The sequence below is a fragment of the Poecilia formosa genome, unplaced genomic scaffold (assembly GCF_000485575.1).
Source record: "Poecilia formosa unplaced genomic scaffold, Poecilia_formosa-5.1.2 Scaffold53, whole genome shotgun sequence".
NCBI lineage: Eukaryota > Metazoa > Chordata > Actinopteri > Cyprinodontiformes > Poeciliidae > Poecilia > Poecilia formosa.
In genome coordinates, this window is record NW_006799992.1 from 1,862,411 (window position 1) to 1,889,134 (window position 26,724).

Sequence of the window (26,724 nt, forward strand, 5' to 3'; positions counted from 1 at the left end):
CAACACCCCCACGCTCCCTCCACCAAACTGATTTTTAAAGGTTTTCCATAAACGAAATCATGCGTCGGAGAACCTCGGAGACGCTTTCGCTCTGCGCGTAAAATGTGACATGCAGCGGCTACAGTAGTAAAATATGATGGCGAGGCTTCACGCTGTATTTTTTTTTTATTTATTTATTTTTTTTTCATGCTGATCACAGAGGAGCGAGTTGTTTTTGGTGCAGACAGACGCAGTGGCTGGCATTTAATATGGGGGGAGGAGGGAGGGAGTGAAGCATGACGGTTGTCCCGAGGGGGGGCTGCCAACGTGAAACACGTTAAAACAGCAGCACGATATGAGAGCCAGAAGCAGGGGGTCAGAAGATTTCATCATGCTCTTTCGTGTTTTTATTAATATTATTTATTTATTATTATTTATATTCATAATAATTCGATATTGGAAAGTGTGCTGTTCTTCCAGAAAGCAGGATTGATCCCCTCTTGTGTTGCTGACAGCAGCCCCCATGCTCCTCTTCAGATAAATAGATTTTTGCAGACCGTGATTGTGTTTTATTCTGATGCATGAGAACATTTGCGCCACTGGCCAAATGATTCACACAGAGAGTCCAGGAGTGAAACTCACACTCAATGATCTTCCTCTAAAGGGGAAAAATGCCAGGCAGCAAAATGCATATTTTCCTCATCCACTAGTTCTACACTTGTGTTTCTGAGTTTTAGGGCAATAGGGGAAAAAAGCGCTATTTCCTTTACTTGCTCTTAATTTACTCTTTCGCACTAGAGGTAAATTTAGCTCATCCTGGCGCATACCAAGCTGAGTTGGGTTTTCACAGACACAGATTTCCTCATGAGGCTTATTTTGAGGGATAAACTATTGATCAGCAGTTAGTATATTGCTTTTGCGTGAGCTTGTTTGTTTAAAACACTCCAGTTGCACTTGTACAAATGCCCCACTTCTTCCATACACGTCCCCCATCTCAGATAGTACTAGGATTCCATGTTTAATATGTACTACAACATAATATGGCATTTCTTGATCTTTGAAGCATCTGTGTTTAGAATAAACTGACTTTATTCTGTCATTGCTTTTGAATTTGGTGTCATCCCAATGCAATTGATGTCCTGAAACTTGTGCACTCTTGTAAAATTTTCACCCCTGATTTTGGCAGGATCCGTGATTATTTACCTGAAAAGACAAGATGATGTAGAGAGGCATACAACTGGTAATCTCCAGGATTTAAAAAACAAAAAAACAAAAAAAAACTTGTTAGCAATTGGTAAGTGCATTTCAACAAAAATGATTTTGGAGCTGACGCAAAACGGAAGTATGCAACAAAAATGTTAGTGTCGATGCATATTAAGAAGACAAAGTCCAAAGGAATAGACAAAAACAGGAAGAACTTTTAATTCTAGACAATGGCAAGATCTAACTCCTTGGGAGCAAAATAAGGGATAACCCAAGGCGTTTTGCACAGTGCTGTACTGGGAGTGGAGCTGAAGAAAACACAATGTGAAATTCAGTTCTGTTGAAGAAGAACAAGTCTGAGCAGTGAAATGTTTTTCAGGGTCTCAGGGAAATATAATGTGTCGGTATGAATGCCGTGAAACCTTCTGAGGCTGTAATCAGGGATCCTCATCAGTCCTCTTTCTCCCCCCCTGGACACAAGCCATCTGACCACTGGTTTGCAGTTAAGAGTCAAAAGCTGCTCCTGTCAGCTTAACTAGTGTTCACAACCTCTGAGACCCTCTAGGATATCAGCTGATATGGGGATTATTCGACAGAGAGAGGGAGAGAGAGAGGGAGGGCAGGCCACCCTGCCAATATTGTATCATCTTCCAATGCATCATGGGATTTTATACAAGCTTTTATTTTAGCTTTGTGTTGCACAACACTTGATTTTGAAAACTTAAACGTGACTATTTCAAATGATGCGTTCACGTTCCTGAGTTTAAAAGACCGATTATAAAACCAGCTTTTAATAGACCAGCCGCTACAGTCTTCATTTGTGAAATATTTTCCCTCCATCAGTGTCATAAAGCAGGCTAAAGTGCTGACATGAGTGAAAAAAAAAGCTTCCCCCATCATGTATCATTAGTCAGTTCTACTTTTTTAGTCCGTTCAATTAGCTACTTTTTTCTTCACCCCCCCCCCCTGTGCACCTGAGGATCGGGGCTGAATTCACTGCGCTTGTCTTGCAATTATCTCCCTGTTAATTGTTGACAGAATCCCATCTGTAATCCTGCTATGTCACCGGTTACTACAGCTCTTTCATGTCCCTCCTCACTGTGGACCAGCGGCTCTGCTGACGGTGTTAGGGATTCTGCTCAGGCACACACTGGATCAGACGTACACAGAGGTCTCCTGGTGGTACGATGGACAGCTTAATCAGTGTAAGCCCAAATTAGCTCCTCGCCGAGAGAGGGAACGCATCCATCTCTCCTTACCCCTCTTCAAAAAAAAATTTTGAATTTCTGTGTTATAGGGAATTCCCTGCCAAACACAGCTATGTGCATTGTTTTCGGATCTCTAGTTTAAGAAATAAAAGGTCAGGTGTTCAGGAACGTAACGTTAAACTGACTTTGTCTTATTGAAGCTTAATGAAAACAGTGAGTATTGTTTCTAAATTATTCTGAAGGACTCTTCTCCTCGTTACTGACACTAACACTTTCTAAAAATAGCCTCAGCGTGTTTAGTTTGGTTTTCATGTGACACACCCACAGAAAACGGTGCAAAATTGCTAAACGTGTAACTCGCTAACCAAGAATGCAAGGAAGAGTTAGCAAAAAGGTTCTTGCTGTATACATATGGACACCACAATTCAGATTTTTTCTTTTTTTTAATTGGTGAAACATTCCCTTTTCACAACATTATGCTACTTTGTATTGGCTTATCACATAAACTCCAATTCAAATGTTTACTTAGTGGTCGTATTGTAATAATATATTAAGAAGTTCAAGGGGTAGGAATACATTAATAGGTAATGTAAGTTTTATTCACAACTGTCATTTTTTTTATACACAAAAGTGTGCATTGGGATTTGCTGGCCCCCAGGCAAGTCCAACGCTTGTCTAAAAATGATGCCATGACTCATTTCTTTTCAATTTGTCTGTTTACTGCTGCTGAATTGAGTGTGTAGGACTTGATTTACTGTGTTCATCAGAAATAATCAGGTTACTTGGTTTCAATATGGGCTATTTTGAAAGATGTGAGTTCATTTTATTATGTCGCGCTGTGCCTTAACAACTAGAGTAAAAGTCTGCATTATTGCTTTGGCAAAAGCATATAAATGATTTTTTTTTTCTTTTTTATGGGAAAAAAAAGAAGAAAACTCCAAGCAAAATTACATCCGTATCTGAGAACAAAAGCACATATAAACAGCTCCTCCCCATTTATTAGGATCCTTAGGAAAGTCATCTAAAAAGCCTTGACACAATGTATAATTTTATTACGTGAGCATAATTTCACTCTGAAAAATTTAGAAAACAAAGAGATGTTTCACCAGAACTCTGGATAATCTTGACAGATTGGGAAAAAGGTGAAAAATCCTTCTTTCCACATGTTTCAGCCTTGCTTTTAGTTTTGTCTTCACTAAATTGTATCCTGATTAAACACTGGAGATTATATGGCTACAATAGGATTGTTTTAAAATATTATTTCATAACATTTTTTTTCATATCCTTAATTGTGCTGACAGTAGGTGTACATCCCACCCAAACATCCATGCGCACATTTTTGGTTTTCAGGAATTCGCCAGTCAGAGATTAAAGGATTCCCCCTTCAGTAGTGCAGACTATCGCAACACTGCAAATCTGGTTAGTTGGATTACCATTTAATCCCATATAAGAGTGGCTCACCACAGATAAACTCGAGAAGAATCGCCTCACGGTTGACATCTGCTTCGGTTTGCTTGTCGTGCAAATATTAATTCAAGAGCGCAAAGGAGTCAACAGAAGCCTCTCTTGGCCGGCTGGCTGCCTCGTGTTTGCCAAGAAAGCTGTACTGAAGCAGCTCTGCAAGATTAGTGAGATGGTGCAATGGCGGCGATCTGACTTTTCAAAGGAAATGGCTGTGAGGGTAAAAGTGGGGAAAGAAATGGGTGAAGTGGTGATAATCCACATGCAGCGAGAGCTAAAAACAGAAAATGATATGATATGAACATCGCGCTCTCATCACTTGGGTATTTTTGGAAGACAGGAGATGACTCGTAGATGTCTTGATTTGCTTATCCTGGTGGTCAACAGAACAAATTACCTGCGTAATCTCTTTAAAACCATCTGTTTGTTTTGCAAATGCTCTGCAGAGCCTTACGGGAAAAAAAAGAAAATTCCGTGTGCACTGATGTTTGCAAATTTTGCAGTTTGCCATTTGGTAGAATATAATCCCAGTGCAAATATGCTTTTTAATCTTAAAGCAACAAAAAAAGATGAGCAGAGAATGCAAGCACCAAAAAGAAAGAAAGAAAGAAAAAACCCTTATCTTTATGAAGTTTTTCATTCAGCTCTGTCGAGTCTTATTTACAGACTCTGTTGTTGCTCCGGAGCCCACCGGCGTACGTCTACTCGTTTTCTCATTAGCGATGATAACAGAGAGCAAACCTTTAAAGCGGGCTCCCCAAGAAAACCCCCAATTATGTGACAGAGGAGCACGTCGAAATGTAAGAAAAAACAGCTTTCCTAGGAGCGTATCGCAGCTGGGGGTAAAGAGACGGAAAGCCATAAATGGCAGATAAATACGGGCTTCGGTTACTCAAGAAGCAGAGAGAGAGGAAGAGAGAGACAGATCTGAAAGGGGGAATTCAATTACTGTTTTGGTTTTATGTCATCTCGGTCTGGGTTCGGGCTGGCTTCTTCTTCTTGTGGAAAAAAAAAAGGTTCGGTTCAGCTTTCACTATTCTGCATGAATTTCAAGCTTTGCATCTCAAAAGTCAACGTTTGTGTCTTTTAGTAACGCCTGTGCATCAGGGTAAATTCCTGCATAAATGACTCTTCAATGTGTTCAGCTCATTTCATTCTCATTTCTCGGGCAGCTATGCCTTCTGTCACTGCAGAGAGCTTGTACGGTCAGCGTAGGGTGAATGAATAAGAATGGAAAAAGGCCTGTGATGACGCCTGATTCAGCCTGCCTCGTAAGTAAAACGGCTTTACCCTGCAAACCTTAAAGCCACACTACTCCTGCTGCCTTCCTGCCCTGATCAGGAATAACATGCAAAGACACACCTAGGAATTCGAAGCACTTTGCCAGATGGGTTTCAAAATTATGTCTGCATCTCAGTGGTATGTATGAATATTATACTCCAGGGGGTGGGGAATAAGAGAGCATCTCTTTTGTATTACGTTCTTCTTTGCATACAGTTTCATGGTTAGCATTTCTGCAGATACACGGAGACACACATCTTAGCTGAATTCTGCCTTTCGGCATTTTCTGATAGATCAGAGAAATATTATGGACCACGAACTCCCCAACAGTCTTTTTGTATTCTCCTTTTGCAAAAAGGGATCTTCTGATATTCATTCGGAACACGACAAAAGGGATTTTATGTTTAAGTCATGTTCGTTAAAAAGTTAGGACTTTGTCCTTCTCTTTCCCGGAAAGAGAAGGAAACTATGTTAGTAACTAACTATCTTAGTTGAAATGTTAGTTCAAGAAGCAACATTTTTATGCGAAGACTGTAAAGGGATCTTATGTTATGTTATGTTGTGTTATGTTATGTCTGACATATTGTGACTCCTTCTCAAGATGATGAGCCAGAAAAGACTACAATTCTAACTTAAAGTTGGAATTTCCAAGTTCTAAGTTACAGAAATCAAGTAGAGTCTTGATCAACACCTCACGATCAAATCCAGCAGGGGTCAAGCAACCTTTTAAAATATCGTGAGTGGAGCAGAAATTAACTGTTTATTTGCACGTCTAACAGTTTGTATTGACAAAAGCAGCTGCATTTGGCTGAAATGCACAATAGTCTTTGACACCTCAATTGGGAGTAATAGTTGATTAGAGGCAATCAACTATTACTCTTTTTTTTTGGGATAGGATGTATGGATGGAGCAAATTGCAGAAAAAGTCATTGTAACCAACTAACGATTGATTGACATTAAGGTCTTCTGTTTGTTTGCTCTGCCTTGTTTTGCTTGGCATCTGTAACGAATCATCACTTCAGTTTTCAAGCCTTCCAACAGCTCTTAGTTACTTCAATCTGCTCAGAAAACACAAATCCTTTAAATTCTCCCAGAACCCCTGAAGCAGCTTTTGTTGTGTGATGTGTATGTCTCTGTTTAACTGTACTTTTTATCATTATTTCCCGGGGCCCAGAGGACATCTATTGTGAGTTGAAATATACACACACACACCCACGCACACACATAGCAAAGCTATATTTCATCTGGAGTCCTCTCAGCCTAATATTGCTTTTGTTTTATAAATATATTTCTCCTTTTTTTTTCCCCGAGAAAAGGTTGGGGCTTACATTCCCAGATGCACTATTTGGGATGATCATGTTCTCTCTCTCTGTGTATACTCCCTCTATCCATTAGCGGTGCTCATAAGCTCAAGTCGCCGCATCACCATCTGTCTTCCCTGCAAAGTTAACATATGTTTTTATTTTTATCCCTCCCTGTCGCTTACACCTATTAATGTTCTTAGGCTCCTCTAAAGCCTCCATCCATCTTGGACGGAGGCACCACACTGTGCGCTCCTCTGTGTCTTCTTTGTTCTCTGCTTACTGGCTGTAGTTAGAAGAATGGGCCTCTCTGTGCTGTGAGTTCCAAAACTGTGTCCCTTACTGCTACTTAAAGTCATCATGCTACCTCCCTGCCCTCCATCTTTCCCTTTATGTCTGTGTGTGTGTGTGTGTGTGCGTGCGTGTGTGTGTGTGTGTGTGCGTGTCTCCAAGTAAAGCTGCACTTGACCTCCATTTCTGTCAAGGAAAGTGGAGCATCTGGCTCCTGCCCCATTACAACTGAACTTCTCCTTCCTCCCTCCCTGTCTCCCTCATCCTGCCATGCCACACATCCCCTCTACTCCCTGCAGAGCCCCGCTTTCAGACAGAGCTCTCACGCGCCGCGCTCGTTTCTGCTCGCTAACGCTCTGACAAAACGTCTCGTTTCTGCAGGAGACCTGCTACGTTTCAGCTCACGTTTTAACCTGTGGCTCCGCGGCTCTCCTCTCGTTCCGCATCCCCATTCATTAACACTCGAAGCTGTTCGTTGGCACTCGTTTGTGCTTTTGCAAAAGGGGAGAATGCAGTGAAGTGAGTCAGTGGAAGTTCAGCAAGAGAAGAACGGAGAGTTTTATGTTTAATTGTAATGTCTGATGTAATGCAGATCACAGTGGGAAACAACATCTACAATATGCATTGTTTAAATATGAGTAGATCAGCAGTAAAAAGAAGGTTCTGCATGAAGCAAAACATATATCATACGTAGTACTGCTTATGTTACATGAGACAAATGGGCATTAAGAGGAATATATGGCAGAAGAAGCTAACAGCAGGGTTCCAAGTGTTTTTTTTTTTCTTTCTTTCTCAAATTGCCCAGTGGTACAACAACAAGAAAAGCATATGAATTTTTCTACATATAACTGCAAACTTAATTTAATGTGGGAAGTTATCAATTGTTCCCCATGTTAAACCATAGCTCATTAGTAGAAACACAACAAGGCAATTAAAGGGCCTTTCAAAAGTGTTCATACATCTTGAACTTATTATTTTTTTAAAATTATTTTAAGAAAGAGACCAACACAAAGCTGTTCATAATTGTGAGGTTGCAAAAGGAGGGTACATGCTTTTCAATTTAGATGGACGATTCATATCCAACCATTGTGGTGCACATCTGCATAAATGAGTCAATTTATAGAATCACCTTGTGGAGAATGGCTCGACCTGCTTTTGGGCACTGATGTAGGCTTTCTTATTTCAGTTTTGAACAGGTTTTCTTCTATTTTAATACTCAGTGATTATTTACTTTCTTTTTTGTCCATTTTATCATCTATGATGATCAACGTCACGGTGCCTGGTGATAAAAACACATCTACATAGCATGATGCTGCCACCACCATATGTGTTCAGTGTGATATGAAGTGTCGTTTATTCCTTATTTTTGCTGTTTCCATAGCTTTTTGCGATATTTGTATTATTCACAGAAGCCGCCCAGCTTTTAGCAGCTTCTTAGAAAAATACTGAGCTGGGCAGCTTTAAGTGGACAGCCTTATGAGCTTTCGCTTGGACCATACTTATTTCTCTTTTGAGTGAGGGACTGTCTTATAATGCGATCCCCAACAGGTTTAACCCCGGCCTGTCTTAAAATATACAATTGCAAAAATATTCCTTCAATAAAAATCACATTCTTTAAATGAACTCTTCCTAAAACCTCTCAATTATGATAAAGTTCAGCCTGCGTACATGTACACAAAATAATATTTCACTTAATGCAAAGAAACTCTGCTTTAAATATAAAGAGCTTTAGACTTTTTCTCACACACACACACACGCGCACACACACACGCTTCCTCAGCTCTCTTTGAAGCTGCCTGTGCCTTTCTCATCTCGCAGTTTCCTGAAAGCTGCATCAGCAGCGTTCAGCGCGGACCACCGTTGTTTGACTCTAATCATGGACGATGCTCTGGGCGTCAGTTTGATATACAGACAATCTCTGCTCATAAATAATTGAAGAGCAGTGTTAGTGCTCTTACTCCCAGCCCGACCGTTTGCGAGGTTTTCCAGGCATCTCCTCGTATTTACACGGTAAGTGTAGCTGCGAAGAGGGATACATTCACTCAGAAACTGGGAAGACGTAGATACACCTAATGCAACCTATTTTGCGGATTATAAAAGCATTGAGCCTTTGTGCAAATATGGGAATGCAAAAGTCATGTTAAAAACATACAAAAAAACAACGATCACTGTCTCTGCAGTTGTTCCCATGCTAAACCAAAACCTACTACCTGCCACCTCAATGGTGGCAGTTCATCTTTCCAAACACTTTTGAATAGATTCATTAGTGGACTCTCAAACTCCTCCTCTAAACAATTTTCTTTTTTTTTTTCCATAAGCCTGAATCCTTCCTGGTGCAGTAAGTCCATTTGTCACGTCAGTATATGACGTTTCCTGAAAGAACGTTCTGATCTGGCCCACATAACGTTGGGTTCATATTTAGAACAGCACACATTCAGGTCTCCTGCTCAGCAGTCCATCACTGTCCTTCCAGTGTCCTTATTTTCTTCCATAGGGTTATTGCTGGACGTCTTGTTCTCGGTCATGTGACCATTGTGTGTGTGTGTGTGTGTGTGTGTGTGGGTGTGTGTGTGTGTGTGTGTGCGTGTGTGTGTGTGTTGGTTTGTTTCAACACACACACACACACAGGAAGTTGGAGGATCAGATTAGGAATCCAACATTGATCAGTTAAAGTTACCCAGCACCATCACTTGAAGCATGAATAGATTCTTTAAGTTTCCCCTTTCATACGCTGAAGCTCCAACCAGTTATGTTTTTTTTTTTTTCTTATTTTTTCATGCCTCATTTTTGAGGTGTGTCAGAATAAAACAGGAGACTGAATGCTTTTTAAAAAAAAAAAAAAAATTCTCATTGTAAGAACCCACTGATGCCTCAGTACCCCTATATTTAAAAATATCTCAGGCCTCCTGCTTATTACTCATACATTGCATGTGTAGAAATCAGTATGCGAACACGTGAGCTGCATGCATAGGAGGTGTGAATGTTCTCTTGCCTTATGCTACAATGACTGTTGAGATGCATGTGACTCATGTCGTACGGTTTGGTGTGAAACACCTGATAGTCTGCTGAGAATGTCCCTGCTCATAAAATGGAGGTTTTATGATAGCTAATTGGATTATTTCTGTATTAGAACCTTGTTATGTTTTGTTTTGTTTTTTTTAACAGAAACTGTTTTGCATGTCTTGACAATATGGTGATGCAACAAAGCTTTTCAAAACATGCTTAAAGGAGTGGTGTTTTTTTTTGTTGTAAAAATCTATATATAGGGGAAAGAGTGGGCTAAATTAAATGCATGATTAAAATATCATTTACACAGTTTATTGTGGGATAAATGTATCAGAAAATGTTAAAAGTTCTCAATATACTGCAACCAGCAATACTGGATACATTAGAAATTGTATGCCTGCAGGCTATTGAGATGAAGTCAATACAGCTCTTGAGTAAAGATTCTTGTATTAATCTTTCAGTAAAATTTCAGATAATCCTGACATTCTGTGTATCCCCTATTTCGCTCCACAGAGGCTGTTTAGGGATCCTGTTCAGTTCGAACATTAAATATGAACAAAAAAGTAAAGAGACGCAGCTGCGTCTTCCCGAGTATAAGTACAACAAATATGTGGGAGTTTGGAGGATTACAGTGTAACCTGGAAACTTTTCCATGTTTCATAAATAAAGTACTCATGTGAGCACGCAAATTGTTTTGATGCTGCTGCATGAACTGCAGACTGATTCACACTCCTGAGTTCCTCAACTTTTTTTCCGAGCATTTTTTTTTTTTTTTGGAGTTTAACTACTTCTGCATACGTTGTTCTGTTTCAACCATTCGACTTTTTTACCATATTCTGGGTCATTACGGCTATGTCTTCTGGTACCGACATCTTCTACGGTTTACAAAATATTCTGCCTTTGCGATCGTCTTGAGCCCCATTGACATGAATGGAAAAATCACCATAATTTCTGAAAAATTCAGCTAAAAACTTTGCGCTCCTTCATAGCTAACTACTACCACGTACTTTGAGCCAGAAACACCGTTCAAACTTTAAAATATAGTCCTATCCTTCAACTGTTTATGCATGCTTTTTAATAACTTTCATAGGTTTCATAAAATCCATCTTCAAGTTTTTGCTCATTTTATACTCATTCTTCAGAAAAATAATACTGGCCCACTAGAGTTCCCAATCTGACCCTCCTTCCACCATGTTTTCAGCTCCTTCAAAGGGCGTAGCAGCTTCAAAACTGCAAGTGTGAACCTGGTGTTTTCATACAGAATAAATGTTTGATTGGAACAAACAAAAACATGACAAGACTTCTTCTCTTTATTAAACACCCACCTCTATTGTTTGGGGGTAAAAAATAAACGTTTGATTATTACTTACCGAATAATGAAAAGTTGACACTTTCAATGCAACTTTGCATTAAAAATGTCATTATTTATGAGCTTCACGACACTTCATGGCAACAGTCATGCACATTCATGAAGACTCCTTTATGTTTATGACAGCGTCATGTCAGTCTTATGCATGACAGAACATTTAAAATGTTAGCAACATTTCAAATGGGCTCAGCTTTAGTTGCGGTAGAACAATTTCATTCTGAGAAATTTGCAGTGAGGTTTTGGAGAATCATTTTCTACCTCGGTTGTCATCTGCTCATTGTGTGTGATGGAAAAATAAACTTGAGGCCTTATCCAATTGTCATAATTGTTTAATGTGTTTCATATGAAAAAAAAAACAACAACTTTGTGGCTTTGTTTTTCCTCAATAGACATTTTGTCTTGCTTGATGGGTGAGCGCTCCATTCTTTGCCATTTAGAAGACCAAAACAAGAAACGCATCTCCGCATCATGTCAAATTTCTGAAGCAAGAAAACGGGGAGTCTTAAAGAAGTTTGAGTTGTCTGATGTCCGTAAAAATCCATCATTTATTAACATGCAATTTTGCTCACAGCTGAATAAAAGCACTCAAGATAAGGATGACATTTTTCACCTTTTTTCAATGTGATATTGTGTTACTGCAATAAAAAAAAAAATTAAGCCTTTTTATACATTTTATGTCAGTGAATGTGCATAGCTTTCTGTTTTATTCTGTGGTTTGGGTTAGGAACCACATATGCAATATGGAGCCCTGAGCAGCAAGAACAAACAACAGTGTTTGTGGCCCGGAGACAGAATATATCAATCAAAAGAGCAAGCAAGACGTTTGTCTCAACAGGCAGAACGTCGTTTTTAAATAACTGCTTTGCCAGGTGTGGTTTTTATCGATTCGAGTCAGGTTGTATTTGTGTTCATGTTTAAGGTTAACTGATGGATACAAACTGCAACGGTTTTGGCTCACGATTTAGTCCTGCGTGCACCCCATGTCCTCAGCACTGCGTGCTGCTGTCCTGTTCTAGTTTTGCATATGGTGTCTGCTCGTGTGTCCATTTAGAGGAGCTAATTAAAAAGCTTCTGTGCTGGGCTGTGAGCTGAGTCTGTGTCAAGTCCTTTATTGATCTCTCTCTCTCACTTAGCTTTAGCGTTCGTTTCAGTTATGCTTTTTATTTAGCCATGTACTTATAACTATAAACTCTCACGAAGTCAACGTTTAATCAGATTTTATGTCCATTATTGTGCCTGGTGCTCGACCCAGTAATAATTTAATCCGACTGGAAGTGCATGCTCTTGCCATAAATTTAGAAAAATTCACAAGACTGATTACCCATATGGCTAATTTACACTTTTGTTTTAACCTTGCTGTGTGGTGGGAGGCGAGCTCATTGCTCTTACACTTTACTGTTGTCAGTTTCATTGTGAAAAGCAACAGGATTCCTGCTGTCTGTTTGAGCCCATACGTTTCCTGGCGTGAATTAAAGCTCTCTGGAGTTTTGCGCAGAAGCCACAAAGATCAGAAGGATGCTTAACCGTAAACTCTTTCCTAATAAGACGTTAACGTTATTCTGAGTGCAAGGCAGCAGGGGAAAAAAATAAAAATAAAAAACGGAAGCCTGGAAATTCCATTTGTCTGCACTGAGGAGAAAGATCCCTTGGAAAAAAAAAAAAAAGAGAGAGAATGTCAAAAAAAATTATCCACCCAGAACAGATCCCAGAGGTTTTCAACATTTGGATCTTCAAAGAAAATATAATTGTTTTTTTTTTTTTTTTTTTTTTTTTTTTTACAGTTTTGGATTTTAAACCTTAAACTAAGTTTTGTCTCTTTTGAAATGGCCAAACTTTCTCATCTGCCCGTTAAACTACACCTTTCATATGTAAATATAGAAGAACAAAACACAATATGAATCCAGAGATACAGTGGAAAGAGGAGAGGGATTATAGGGAATCATGCGCAAGAGAATGTGTTCCAACGTTTTGCATGACCTTATGTCTGACTAACAGTAAGGTTGCAGCTACAACAAAACCAAAAGCAGCACATAAATGACAGATTTCAGGAGTTGAGTTGATCCTTCAAAAACACCTCGATTGGGATCCCGATTCATTGCTTAAAATTGGATTGAGATATCCCTAAATGCTCACACTTATCTCATTGAGAACTCAGTTTTGGTATAATGTTCAAACCTCAAGAGTTCAATTCTCACGTCAAAATGTCCGATATCTGTCAAAAGTTGTCAGGTCACTGAATTCCCCACCTTTCGAAGATCGTTGAATCACTGACAACTTGATATCAATAAATGACACAGATTAATCCCTGAAAGCCACAGATGCATGTTATTTTTTAATTATTACAAATTGAGTTCCAGATCAGTTTATGCACGGGTGGATAAACACTTTTAAAGCCAAGCTATAACCTCTCCACAGTTGCCTTCTCTACCTGCTACATTACTACTCCAAGCCAAAAGATGTAAATGCTTGTTTTTACACCTCCGATGACTGTGCGAGTGTCTGTGTGTGGGCTTGTGCGGTTCTTTCCTGCCTGGTTTCGGACTGTTGATGTTGATGCGACGTGTCAGGATTCATTTACACCTGTCCTTGCCAGAGACTCTGCGAAATTAATTGAGCTAAGATATTAATTTGCTCAAGGCGTCTCAAAACGTCGGAGGAGTGACTAAGATGCGTCACGTCAAAGCCAGAGGCGAATGCTGGGGAAGGGAACGTATGGGCGATTGAAACGAGGAGAGAGAGAAGAGACCGAGCCGCAGTGGTAGAAAAATTCAGCTGAGGGTTTTTAAAATCCTGCACTTTATTTATCATTTCGTTTGTTCATTTCTGAATTGGTCATTGGTTTCACTTAAGCTGTTTCATAGGGATTTAAGATGAATTATTTTCAAATTAGTCAAATTTAATGAGGTGTAGCATACTAGTCATGTTAAAAGAGGGTAATTTTGGTGCTAAAGGTGAGAAGTTACTTTTATCCCCGATCTTCCCTTTTTACTATGTAGCTCATGGTCAGAAAGGAAAAACAAAGATTTGTCTAATAATTGTTAATTAGTTAATGTCCTTATGCAAACTGTGGCCTAGTTCCATAACAGAGCACATAACTGACCTACCAATCCACTGACGCTGAACTTCAGCAGGACTCTGCTTTTATTTGAAACAGATACAACAATGAAAGACTTCTTTCACAAGTCTTTGGGAATTTCTTTTCCTGAACCAAATGGTTCTCTCAACCTTTATCTGTAGTCCAGACATATGGAGAATGCAGGTGATTAATGTCACATGCAAAAGAAAAGCAGCGCTGTGTTTTCAACTGTCCTGCAGCTTTAGAATGCATCCCCTCTCCAACACACCTGAATCAAATGACTGTCTCATTATGGCAAACTTGATGGCGTTCTGAAGCGGTGACTCAATTATTTGAGTCAACTGTGTTGGGGGCGAGATGTTCCCAAAAGCGGCAGGACAGTGGCCTTCAAGGACCCCTGAAGGACACCAATGAGAAAATGTAGAAAAGAAAAACTGTTAGGTTTGCTTATTTTTATGTAATCACATGGTTTGTATCCGTTTGTGCATCCCCGCTATTGCTCCTCGTCACTTTTTGTTTTTTGTTTATAACAAGTCGTGTTTGTTTTTCACGTGTTTACATGCACGTAAACTGCTTTCCGTGCAAACACGTCTGTGGCAAAAGCAGTCGCATGCATCAGGTTGCATCCGTCCAGTGAGGTCGAAAACATCGTCTAGTTCAGGCATCAACCTGCCTGACCTGCTGACCGTATTGGTACAATGTGCAGCCTTGTCACAGGGTGACCTCGGTGACACGTCTTCGTCATGAGTCGTCTGCTCCCCCCTCCCCCCATGACGCCTGTCTGCCTCTCTTCTGTTTGCTCTTCCACTCTTATGTTTGTACCGCTCCCTCTACTACAAGGCTCCTTTACCATGATGTTGTCACCTCTCTCAGCTAGGCTCCCACGCTCCTCCTCTGTCTCTTTCTTCCTCTCCTGCTGCTGATGCTGCCGCCGCTGCTCTCCCCAGACCTACCCTGGTGGGCTTTGGCGGGCAGCAGGCGATGACAGTTGTATTAGCAGTCGATTTCGAGGTCACTTGTGCTCCAGTGAGACTTAGTAACACTGTCAGAGGCGAAGAAACAAAGCAATTGGAAGCCTGCGCAGTGGCAAGTGGAAAATATTGAATATACCTACTGTAGATATAAGCGCACACATATTAGGGCCTTAAGCTGTGAGTAAGCTGTGAGTATTGGATTTAAACCATGAAAGATAAGCAGAAATTGAAAAAAAAAAACTAATTATGTAATTATGCATCCGAGTGTGAAATTAGAAACAAAAAGTCGCTGATGTACAATGAGATGAATACATAATTTGCAAATTGCAGACTAAAATAAAAGCTTTTTTTTTTTGAATGTAATTGGTGCACTCCACCTACATATGTTCATGCTCGCACTTACTGTTTGGGTAAAAAAAAAAAAAAAAAAAAAAAGCAAGGGCAAGACCCGGCCCCGGCACATGTGGGTGTAAAATCCAGTCGAGACAGCTCTGCGATGTCTTGATTGACATTTAATCGCCATGGCAACAAGCACTTCAAGGAACTGCTCCGTTGAGAGAAGGATGTGAGGGCTTTTCCCACCACAAAGTCAAAGAGATCTGTTCCTTGTAGCTGTAAACGAAGGTGTACACAGATGTTTACTGCACATACCCGCATGAATCCCCCAACCCCTCACCCCGTCCCAAATTCCCACAGCTGTTGACCCCACTGCTTCGGTTTAACAGCAAGTCATCATTAAGTGTTAGGCGACAATCAGCACTTGCTTGTTTGATTGTGTGCGCGCGCTTCTGTTTGTTGCGGTGTTTAGGGTTCTACGAATCGTCGCTAATTGCTTCCTCTCTCAGCGGGGCTTCGGATTCCAGTGGCTTTGTGTTGATTACAACGATCTGCGTTGAGATTTCAGCTTCCAGACGAGCGGCAGAGTGACGCCGCGACGCGCTCCCGCTTCCAGATGGCGCTTGTCTTTGCGCCGTGGGTCTGGTTCTGCGTTGCGCTGTCGACTCTACGACTTGTACCTTTCCCTGTTTTCTTGGTTGTTGTCACTGTCTACATTTTTCTCGCCACTGCTCGGAAGCTTTGCTCAAGGTGTGGAATTAGTTTCAGCTGTTGAGCGTGCAGCTGGATGCTCAGTCTCGGGCTTGTGTGCTGAATAAGGATGGAAATAGGCGGGCAGGTGGTGAGAAATGGAGGGGCGCCCCTAAGAATGCGGAGTGCAATGTAACATCTGGTTTCCTGATCGGGTGTTTTTCTTGCACACGAATTCACGTGATCCATTTGAGCTCATCAGGTCTCTTAAAAACTTGCTGTACAATCAATTTCTGGTTACCATAGTATCTCTTGTGAGTCCAAAGACTCCTGCTGAGTCCCAAGTGTGGGTGTGTTTTGAGTCCTCGCTGCAGATGGTGTCATTCCAGCAGGGTGTCCACTGAACTTACTGAAGAACCGGAGTGGGCAGATTTGACTCGGAGTTTTTGCAAGATGTTTTATCTTAATCTGCTTATCATGCGGTTTGATGAGAACCACGAGCCTCTCACAGAGAGTCTGTTTTCACTGAAGATGGATATCTTCTACAGATTATAGCGCAAAGTAGTTCTGGTGGGGTTTATCTGCGGCACCTTGCGAAACTGTTGAGCTTTGTTGCATTTTGTCAGATTGTAACACAAGACTTTTATGTGACACGTCAACAAAAAGAATCAAAAAAATGATAGAGGGTTCTTAGAATTTATGATGAAGAAAATTGTGAAAAGCCTGTATTCAGAAATCAATACTCAGAAACCGTACAGAAAAGACAGTCAAACTAATTATGTTCTGAACTCATAGTAATAAACAAAGTCCGCCTGTGTGATAACCACAAAATGCATCTAATCTGTGAAGGCCTGAGGATTTTTAACCTAAAAAAAGAAAAACCTCAACACAGTGTCCATACAGTTGCACTGAGTCTGAAATATTTTGCGAATAAAGATTGAATTTTCAGTTTCTGCCATAGCAAGTAGAGATACTGTATACCTCAAAAGACTTTGACTTGTATTGCAGCAAAAAGGTGTTTCTACCAGGTATTGACTCGGAGATTATGCAATATTAACCGTCTTCAGATTTATGCCGTGCTCTTCCAATTTTCATTAGGAAATATTTAGAAAAGAATCTAACTTTTTGTTCAACTTCACAAATACGGTGTACTTTGTGTGGGTCTGTGGTGTAAAATCCCAATAACACATGCAGTGCGGGAGTTTGTGGTTGTAATGTGATAAAATGTAGAAAATGTATGAATACTTTTACAAGGCGTTGTGATTTGTTTCATCGTTCATGAGTGTCGTCATGCAAAATGAATTGCGTTGTGTATTTTTTTTTTAGAAGCAGAACATGGGCTCCTTGTGATAATGATGGACGGTAATAACAAGCTCTCCGACGCTGCGTCAAAGTTTTTGCATTTGAGACTTTGGCCTTCGCAGTGATTACAAGTCCTCCCTTCTCTTTCTTGGCTGTCAGGTATCATTCTGTTTAGAGGCTGCTCCTCTGAGAATTAGGTAAAAGAGCTGAGCTTAATGCCTGAGGCTGTGCTGTCAATGTACTATCTCTGCTCCTCCCTGGAAATTTGAGTTTCTCTAACAGGCTTTCGCTCCCTCACACAGAGCTTGGCAGAGAGGAATTTGTCTAGGGACCTAATGGTCTTGGGTTAAAAGGACTTAAAAAAGAGCTCTGGAACAAATAGGCAAGCTGTTTTAGACAGAAACGCATTGAAAGACAGCACAGAGTGATTATAGAGAAAAAGCATCACAATTTTTGTCAAAAAAGTGAATGGGAGCGAAGCGGGACGGTGCGTGGTGTAGAGACAGAGTTGCCCCCCGTATACGGACATTATCACTCCTCGGTGTAGCTGTCAGGGGTTTGATTTTTTGACTCTGGGACCTTTGCAACACTTCTTCTCCCATTCTCTCTCTGTCTACGCATTTCCTGTCTGCTGTAAATAAAGGCCACCAGTGTCAGAAAACCCTCAAGAACAAGTAAATAAATTGTAGTTTTGTGTCGTACAGATCTTGATTTCATTTTGAATTGTGAGACGAGTATATTTGATAAGGAAATGATAATACAAAGCACCAAACTTTGGGGGCTTAATGAAGCACTTTGGAAAGGAAGAAAAGCAAGAAGATGCATTATTAATAGTTTTTCATTGCTTAAGTACATCCATGTATGCTGGAATGAGCCTTGTGTGACATAAAAACTGGAGCTGAGTGACAATGACCTCTTTGCAGCTCACCAAGCAGGACTTAAGCAGATGTCGTTCTTCATGCTGCCTTGCTCGCGTTTTCGTGCTTTGAGTTACTTCAACTCCGTCCAGTAACGCTCACGGTGGTCCTCAGTCAAGTTGAAAACGATGCATCAACCTTGTGCCTTTCGCTTGAAATCTAAACAACAGCAGCAACTCGACAAAATGTGGAAAACGTCTGCAGGCGTGAACATTTGATCAAAGCACTGTCAGGGAAGAACTTTTTCAATTGAAAACAACACGCAGCTTTGGAGTTGCCTAATGAGTTTCTTCATTGTAAATTAATGAATCCCTTTGTAGAAAGTGATGTAAATAAGGAAGAAAAAAAAAACTAATCAACAATCAGTTCCTTGGCCTCCCTACAGTTGAGTTGAGCAGCCAACAAAAATGTTGGCTGTAAGCACAATATCATGCACGGCTGCCAAATAAAGTGGGCAGACGCCAACTTGTCTCGTTGAAGATAAAATAAACATTATTTGCATTGTTCACTCTAATAAATTTTTATTTCGTCTCGCCAAGGTTCGCCTTTACAGGTTTCTTGAGGTTGAAGCGCTAATTAGCTGCCAATCAGCTGTTTTTCCTATAAACTACTAAATGAATACACTTATAATCTGTTGTCCAAAAATAAAAAAAATAAAAAATAAAAAATCAAGAGCAGAATATGCATTATTGTTTGTGTTTAACGTAGAGCCTCCACAAGCTGTAGCAAAAAGGAGCAGCGAGAGAGAAAAGGAGCGCACAGGGCAGAAATAATAAGCATAAACGTGGCGAGTGACTGCGAGTGGAAAACAAGTTATTGTAGCTGAAGGTGAGAGTGCAGACATGCTTAGAGTGGGTCACAGCCACAGCAGCCATGAAAGAGACTTTCTGAAGCCTCCCTGCAATGCGCATTCAAGGTTTGATCGTCTCCACTCCTCATCAATGTCCACTGAGCTCCCTGGGTGTGTTTCCTTTTTAAATCTTGTTATCACATCTATCAGCAGAGTACACACACACACACACACACACTATGATTTAATCATATTAAAGCTATTCTGGTCTCGACTGCAATAAAAAACATATTTATCCAAGGACCTCGTAGGCTTAAATTAGACATTCAAGGGGTTCCGATCAGATGAGTCCCACTGAAAATGCTTATTTTGGAATATTGCTAACATTAGAGAAGCTCCTAAACATACCATCCCCATGGTAACGTAATTGCGGTGGCAGGGAAGGTGGTCAGAGTCAATGAAATAGTTGGATGGAGCTATACTAAGAAATCGTAGAAGACAGGGTTAGGGTTAGGTCAGTGCTGCAAAAGACTCGACACGGGGGGCGACTTTCGCTTTTCTGGCAGAACAACTTAAGCATACAGTCAGAGTTGAAGTGGCTCCAGCTCTAAAGCCAATGGAGAATCTGTGGCAAACAGAAAGGAGACATTCTCCTTCTGACATGAGTGAGCTTCAGCTATTTTGTGAAGAGAATTGGCCGAGAAAATGCTCTCTAGGTTTTGAAGAAGTACTCCACGTGGCTTGAAGCTGTAATTGCAGCAAAGGTGGTTGGCCAATATATGAACTCAGGCATAATTAACACAAATGTTAATTTCTTTCAAAACCTTTATATGGACAAAAAAAAAAATGTATTTTTTTTTCACTTCACATCTATGTTCTTTGTTTTTTGCTGATTGTATAAAAAACCCACCTTGAAGTGTGTAAGAAGGCAAACAAATGTGTGAACATTTCTTTGAGTGTAAACTCTTTTCCAAGACATTGGAGCTGCATATCTAAGAGCTGATTCTTTGCAACCGTGTCAACCGAAGTTGCGGTTCACAGCAGAGTGCCGCAGACATTTTGCTTTTAAGTCCAGTCGTCAGTGAAAACCTTTCCACAGGTGGAAGGTGGACACTATTCAACAAATCTTTCTAGGAACCGTGCAGAGAGGCGAACCAGTAATCCTTGCACTGACTCTGGGTCACTGCTTGGCCTCACAGGGAGAGCAACTGCTATTGAACCCACCGCTAATGACTTATTGACTGTGTCTCACTGAGCATGCTCTGTCCAGGATGTTTCCACGGTAAAAAAAAAAAAGAAAAAAAAAAAGGCAGAACTGTGACATGATGTTACCTGGGACAAGACCGTTTGAAACAGTCTCTCCTTATATTCTGACACAGACAGAAACGTCGTAGAATGCAGCAGAGTAGGAGCCGGCTGAGCGAGAGCAAGCCGCTGACACATTTTTGCTGAATATTCTGTCGCATTCTCATATTTTGAGCTGTGTTTATACTTTGCCTGAGCTTGCCGCTCTGTTGAATTTTTGCAGATCTGTTTTTGACTTGTTTACTGGATACAGTCTGTGCTATTCGTCTCTTCAAAAAAAAACAAAAAAAAAACTTGTATCTGAGTGTGTGTGTGCGTGCGTGCGTGTGTGTGTGTGAATTTGCTTTGGGAATGTAGCTCGAACATATTGAACCCTTCTGAAAAGATTTCACTCCGCGTCTCTTGCGTGCTGCCTTTGATGAAAGCGTGTCACAGACCTGAGAGATGGAGCCGTTTGATCTGGTCTGATGAGAATCGAGTGAGTGACCTTTGCAAGAGAAGAAACAAATGTGCATGTGAACATTGGCTAATTACCCACCCTCACATGTTATGGGATTTTTTTTTGTTTTGTTTTTGGAGGGGGGCGAGGGGGCTGGGCAGAAATCCTGTCAAATAAGCAATCCATAACAAAGGGAGTTCAAGGACCACTGTATGATTTTGCTTTTCTATCGAAAACAGAAACATAAAAGACTGTGAGGCCGTACGAAGACTCCTGACAAACAGAAAACGTCCAGACGGGGAAAGATTTGAACTTTTATCCAAGCATTTGTTTCTGATTTAAGCTCTCAAGCCACCCGGTCATGGTAAGAATCTAGTCTTAGCCTTTTTAACCATGTCTTACTAAGTCAAGAATTTATTCTTTTGGCTAACAAGTTCAACAGGAGCAAGACATGAATTTGTGCAAAACTGTAGTGCAAGTATTGCTGTTGACACACACACCAGAACATCATTTCAAACCAGATGGGCCGTTTGTAAAAAAAAAAAAAAAAAAAGTAATTGAACTCTTTGTGTACTACTGAAGACAACAACAGTCATCAAGCATTTGCTATAATTAGCAGGGAATCTTTTACAACCCCATCTGTTTTACTTCAATTGTAATTGAACAAGTTTAAAGAAAGAAATCTGCACTTGTCTGGTCCTAAAATCTATGGAGATAATCTTGATGTACAACATTTTTCATAACTATAAAAAAAAAAAAAAGAGAGACTTCAGGTTATTTGATGTTATTCATTGTGCATGGACAAAAACACACACACACACACACACAAATAACAGAATAACTAGGCTTTTTATTGTGTGATATGGGGATTTAGGATACTGGCTTGTCATCTTAATATAACTTAAGTCTGTATTCTATGATGAAACCCGTGCAGCAAGTTGAATTCTTTCACCCCATGAAGTGTGCTGAAAAACATTTTTATCTGTCTCAACTATGGTTTTGTAGTGCATCATTTGCTGCAAACAGGATTGCAGACTTCAGTGTGTACACAAAAATGTCAAAAAGGGGAGTCTGCTTACAACCATGTCTGCACATGTTGCCTTAGACACACTGATGAATCTGATTTGGGTCCAAGAGGACATCAAAGCTGTAAATGCCTTCAGGATGTGCTTCCTAATTTTTCAAGACATAGAAGCAGGTAAATGTGAGTATCTTCAAACATGATTTATGGCGTAGTCTGCTTATCCCCCCCCCCTGGTCGGATGCGCTGCTCCCCGTTGAGCACAACAGCCTTAAATTTATGATGAAATTCCCTCATTTTACTTACAAGTGGGAGAGAGAGGAAAGTTCAGAGTTTTACCACTCAGGGAGCATACAGGCTACAGCACTGACGTGCTTCATACTTTCACTACAAAAATATACTTCCATAATGACATTAACTACATTTTTACCCTGCGCAGCCCCCTAAACACAACCCGTTGTAACTCTGTTGGTTCGGCTTTCAACTTCAGATAAAGATCAACATCCGAGTTTATACAGAGAAACCTATGGGAGACACAGCAAGAGAGACAGATGTCGAGGCTTCCTCTTTCTCTGTCGTTTCTCCATCCCGGCCCCCGAGTATGTCTGTCGCTCTGTCTCCTTTAAGTTTCCTGCCCACAGATATTGACAGCTTGTTTTCCCCGACAAAGTGCAGAGTTTTCGAGAGACTGTCGCTTCCCATTTGCCGTTTAATATTTCAGTGCGAAGGCTTTCTGGGTGTTGATGCTGCGGGGTGTGCTGCAAGGAATCGAGCTTCGGCGACTTGATTGAAAATAATGTGTGCTTTAAAGAGATTGATGTGAAAAGCTTTGTAATAAAAAAAAGAAGAAGTATTTTTTTTTTGATGATAGCTGCAACACGGTGTCATGTTCTCAATAAATAGATTTGTAAGTTCGCCTCGCGAGGCAATCGGCACCATGATTTTAAAACTGTTGGCCTCCGGAGAGAGGGAAAGTGCCAAGATGGCAAAAAAAACAAGCAATTCTTATATGTTGAATTAAATGTTAAAAGATTAAAAGAAAACCGCATTTAGGAACTTTTTTTTGTGTGTTTTTATTTATTTATTTATTTTTATTATTCTGGTTTCAGTTTCATTTCATTATCCATATCTGAAAATCTGACTGCATGTGCTTTCCTTTCACATGCTAACTTTTAAAGACTAAACGAAGCGGCTTTAGCAACGTAATTGTGCTTTGATGTGTTCCGATGTTGCCAATGTCAGTTAAAATGCTCTCGTTAAGAAAAACCCGATATGCTTAAAGGAACCAGCAACAGCTGAGACATCGGCTTCTTGAACAGCTCGATCCGTTTCATTCAAAGAAATTTTTGTAAAAGTCTTTTTTGCGGCTTCACATTAAGAGCCAAAGGGTAGACGTTGGCCTAGTTGTGACGGGGTAACACGAAATGGGTTTCAGCCCAACTTCCTCTTGTCTGCCTCCCACCGGGATCCTGGGAACAATTGTTACTCCAAGCTTATCCTAAAGCTGGCCGTCCTTGGGAAGTTAATGGCGCCGGTTCCAGTTAAGTGATTTCTGGTAGCTGCTTGTTACTCCAGCAGGATGCAGTTAGGGAAATGTTTTAAAGCCACATGTCTTAGTTAACTGGGGGGGCGGGGGTTAAAACATAGGTTTTTATGGATTTTTAAAGAGATAAATGTCTACATGTGGTGTTTGAAAAAAGACAAAAGAAATCAAACAGGCCTACGAGGGTTTTCTAACTCACACGTCTTTCTGACGATGTCTGAATGATTGAAGCTTTCAGCCGCTCATGGATTTTTACCCAAAAATCAATAATGGTTAATATTTTAAGGATACTACTGTGTGGATATAGCAAAAAACTGAGAAAATCCTGTTTTCTCTTCCTAATTTTAGCTATGTGCTGCTTCTGACTGTTTGATTTAGACTTTCTCCCTTGATGTTTCAGCGTGAGTGGGGTTTTGCCGTCCCTCTCTGAGAGTGCTAGAGTAATAACAGCTGCTCAGACCTGATTAGAGCCATCGTCCTTCCAGAGCCAAGCCCACACATCTCTGTCCTACTTTCTCTTCCTCTCATCCTCCTCATCTTCTCCTCAGCCCCCATCATCTGAATTCGTGCTCCAACCAGTCTTTATGAATAAAAACCCCAATCCGCTTTTCATTTCACGAGTCTCGTAGCGCCACATTTCAATTCCCGTTTGATGTTTCACGTTTGAATTCCTTTGTAAGTGACGGAACAAAATTCAGTGCGATGTGTATTTTGATCGTTCATTGTATGTGCGCTTAAGCACATTCAATTTCAGATAATTTTCTGATATTTCACAGACCTAGGTTAATCCAAGAATACCAGTCAGGCTAAAGGACTCAACTTTAACTAGGCCGTCACAACACATTCATTATTCTCTGTAGATTAACTATGTTTGGGATCGGTGGCTTCTTGCATGACTCCAGGTTGTGCTAACATCTCAACGACAGCGATATTTGACAATTGATATAAAGGTAATTAAGGTGTTACATCTCTACATCAAGACTACACTGTGCTCTTAAAAAGTGTGTTGGGGGAAACCTGGACACTACATTTTTGTAAAGAACATCCCTAATGACTTCAACACATAAAAATGTAACTTTACGAATAATTCTAAGTATAACACCAACCCATTTTGGGTCAGTACAAAAAGGAGTCAGTGGGTAGGCGAAGAGGGTAGATAAGAGCTTAGGTAGGTGGCAGGATGTGGCTCTGAAGAAATAACATACAAGGAATGACATCCTCAGTGGCATGATCCTCTCACAGGGTGAAAGACGCAGTCTGACAGGTTGCGAGATACCCTCAGTAGCAAAATGAGAGGTAAAAGAAAGCATCACATCAGTAGTATCAGACACATCCCTGTTCCAGTTGAAGTGAAATCAAAAAGTTCTGATCTGACAAATAGGGGGCTGTCCAGTCATAGTCATAGTTTGCTTATGACAGCTGTTGTGATCCGATGGGCCACATTAATTCTGGAAGTGATTTTAGTGTGTCTAGATGGGTTTTTTATATATATGTATTTGAGCCTTAAGCTAACAAATGAGTGGAATGAGATGTTAGTGTTTGATTAAAGAGCCATGTGCATCCAAGCAAGGTAGTGACAATTTCTCATCTACTTTTTGCTGGTGAAATGCAAAATCGATGTTTTTAATAGAGAGGCACCGTCCAAGAATATTGTGGCCCATTTCCAATCAGTAAGTTTAACACCAGTATGGATTCCTTACTACAATAAATAACAGCAAAATATTGTTTTTCTTTCCTTTTAGATACATTTAAAGCATAGCCATAGTAACAGTAACATTTTTATGAGAAGACAAAACAGCAAATTGAAAACTGAAAATGAAATGTGATCATATATATATATATATATATATATAAACACCATTCAGTTTTCTCTTCAAAATAATTTCAAAATAATTTACAGTACCTCCAAAGTTTATGTCCAGAATCTATGTTTGAGAGGAAAACACTCTGACTGTTAAATTATTTATAAATTTCTTGAATGCAGGAGCCTTAGGAAACCTTTTTGTAATCAAATAATTATATGAGTTGCAGAGGTGACATAATCTCCATGTCAGAGAGAGCAGTCAGTGTTATGCAGCTCTGCTGTTAAAGTGGATTTTACTTATATTTCAAATCAAACACATGGTGGAAACAGGGGTGACATTTTGTTGGGTTTTTTTTTTTCAGGTCAACTGATAGACAGATACTTATTTAAGACCAAGACTTAACAAGTTGTTAACTCCCCACTTAACTTTATTTTATTTTTTATTTATTTATTTATTTTTTTTAAAGGTAGTTTTCTCTTCAGAAGCTCCTTACAGCTTTTTTCTTTAACTTCCTCTGATTTCATCTTAAAAACCAGACACTGGAAGAACCTGTAATGTCTTTCAGCCTTCTACACTCAGTACCAACGTCTGTTGTTCGTGTGACCTGGTGGCGGTCGTTTGTAGCGAATTCACAGATGGGAAAAATCACCAATCAGGGTTGGTCAAACTGATTTCTTGGTGCATCTCCAGCTGTCATGCTTTATCTTAGTCAATTTATATCCTGTGCCCCTTTTTTCAGCCATAATGTGAACAAATCTCAACCAGTGCGCTCCATTTAATCATTGGTATCTTCGGTAACACTTTATTTGAAGGGGGTGAATAAGACTGACATGACACTGTCATAAACACCTGTCATGAAGATGAATAAGCCTTCATGAATATTTATGACTGTTGTCATAAAGCGTCATTCGGTAAATCATGACACTTTTAATACAAAGTTGACATGATTCAAAATGTCTTTGTTATGACAACTTGACATTAACCAAGAAATCATTACTGGTATAAATTTGTTATAAAAGTATTAATGACGCTTTATGACAACAGTCATAAATATTCATGAAGGCACATTCATGTTCATGACAGGTGTTATGTCATGTTTATGAAAGTGTCATGACAGTCTTATTCACCCCCCCTTCAAATAAAATGTTACAGTATCTTCCTATATTTACTGCCCGGTAAACCATTGTTATAATTTATCTCTACAAAATTGTGGTGTATTTTATCAGTGATGCCTGATCAGGTCTTTTTTTTTTTCTTTTTTTTTTCAAAAATGATGACGAGAAAAAGCCGACGGGGGACTCAAATTTCTCCAGTGTGATTACTGAGCAGGTTCGTGACAGACGAGATGCTTTTGATAGTAAAAACAAAACCACAGTTTTTCATTTTAAAGAGTCCACTGTAACCTAAGAACAATGCAGCATTGGCAC

General features: G+C 40.0%; 1 protein-coding gene and 1 long non-coding RNA gene across 2 annotated transcripts in view; one reads left to right on the top strand and one right to left on the bottom strand.

Annotated features, from left to right (window-relative positions):
* The window catches only part of xkr6b (XK, Kell blood group complex subunit-related family, member 6b), a 48,848-nt gene that overhangs the window by 1,478 nt on the left and 20,646 nt on the right, over positions 1-26,724 (top strand). The gene's annotated exons all lie outside the window — the stretch shown is intronic.
* LOC107836358 (uncharacterized) lies at positions 14,704-15,823 on the bottom strand. The gene is made up of 2 exons (XR_001662243.1): positions 15,553-15,823; positions 14,704-15,217 (listed from the first exon to the last, which is right to left on the bottom strand). It is a non-coding gene; the product is annotated as an uncharacterized LOC107836358 (long non-coding RNA).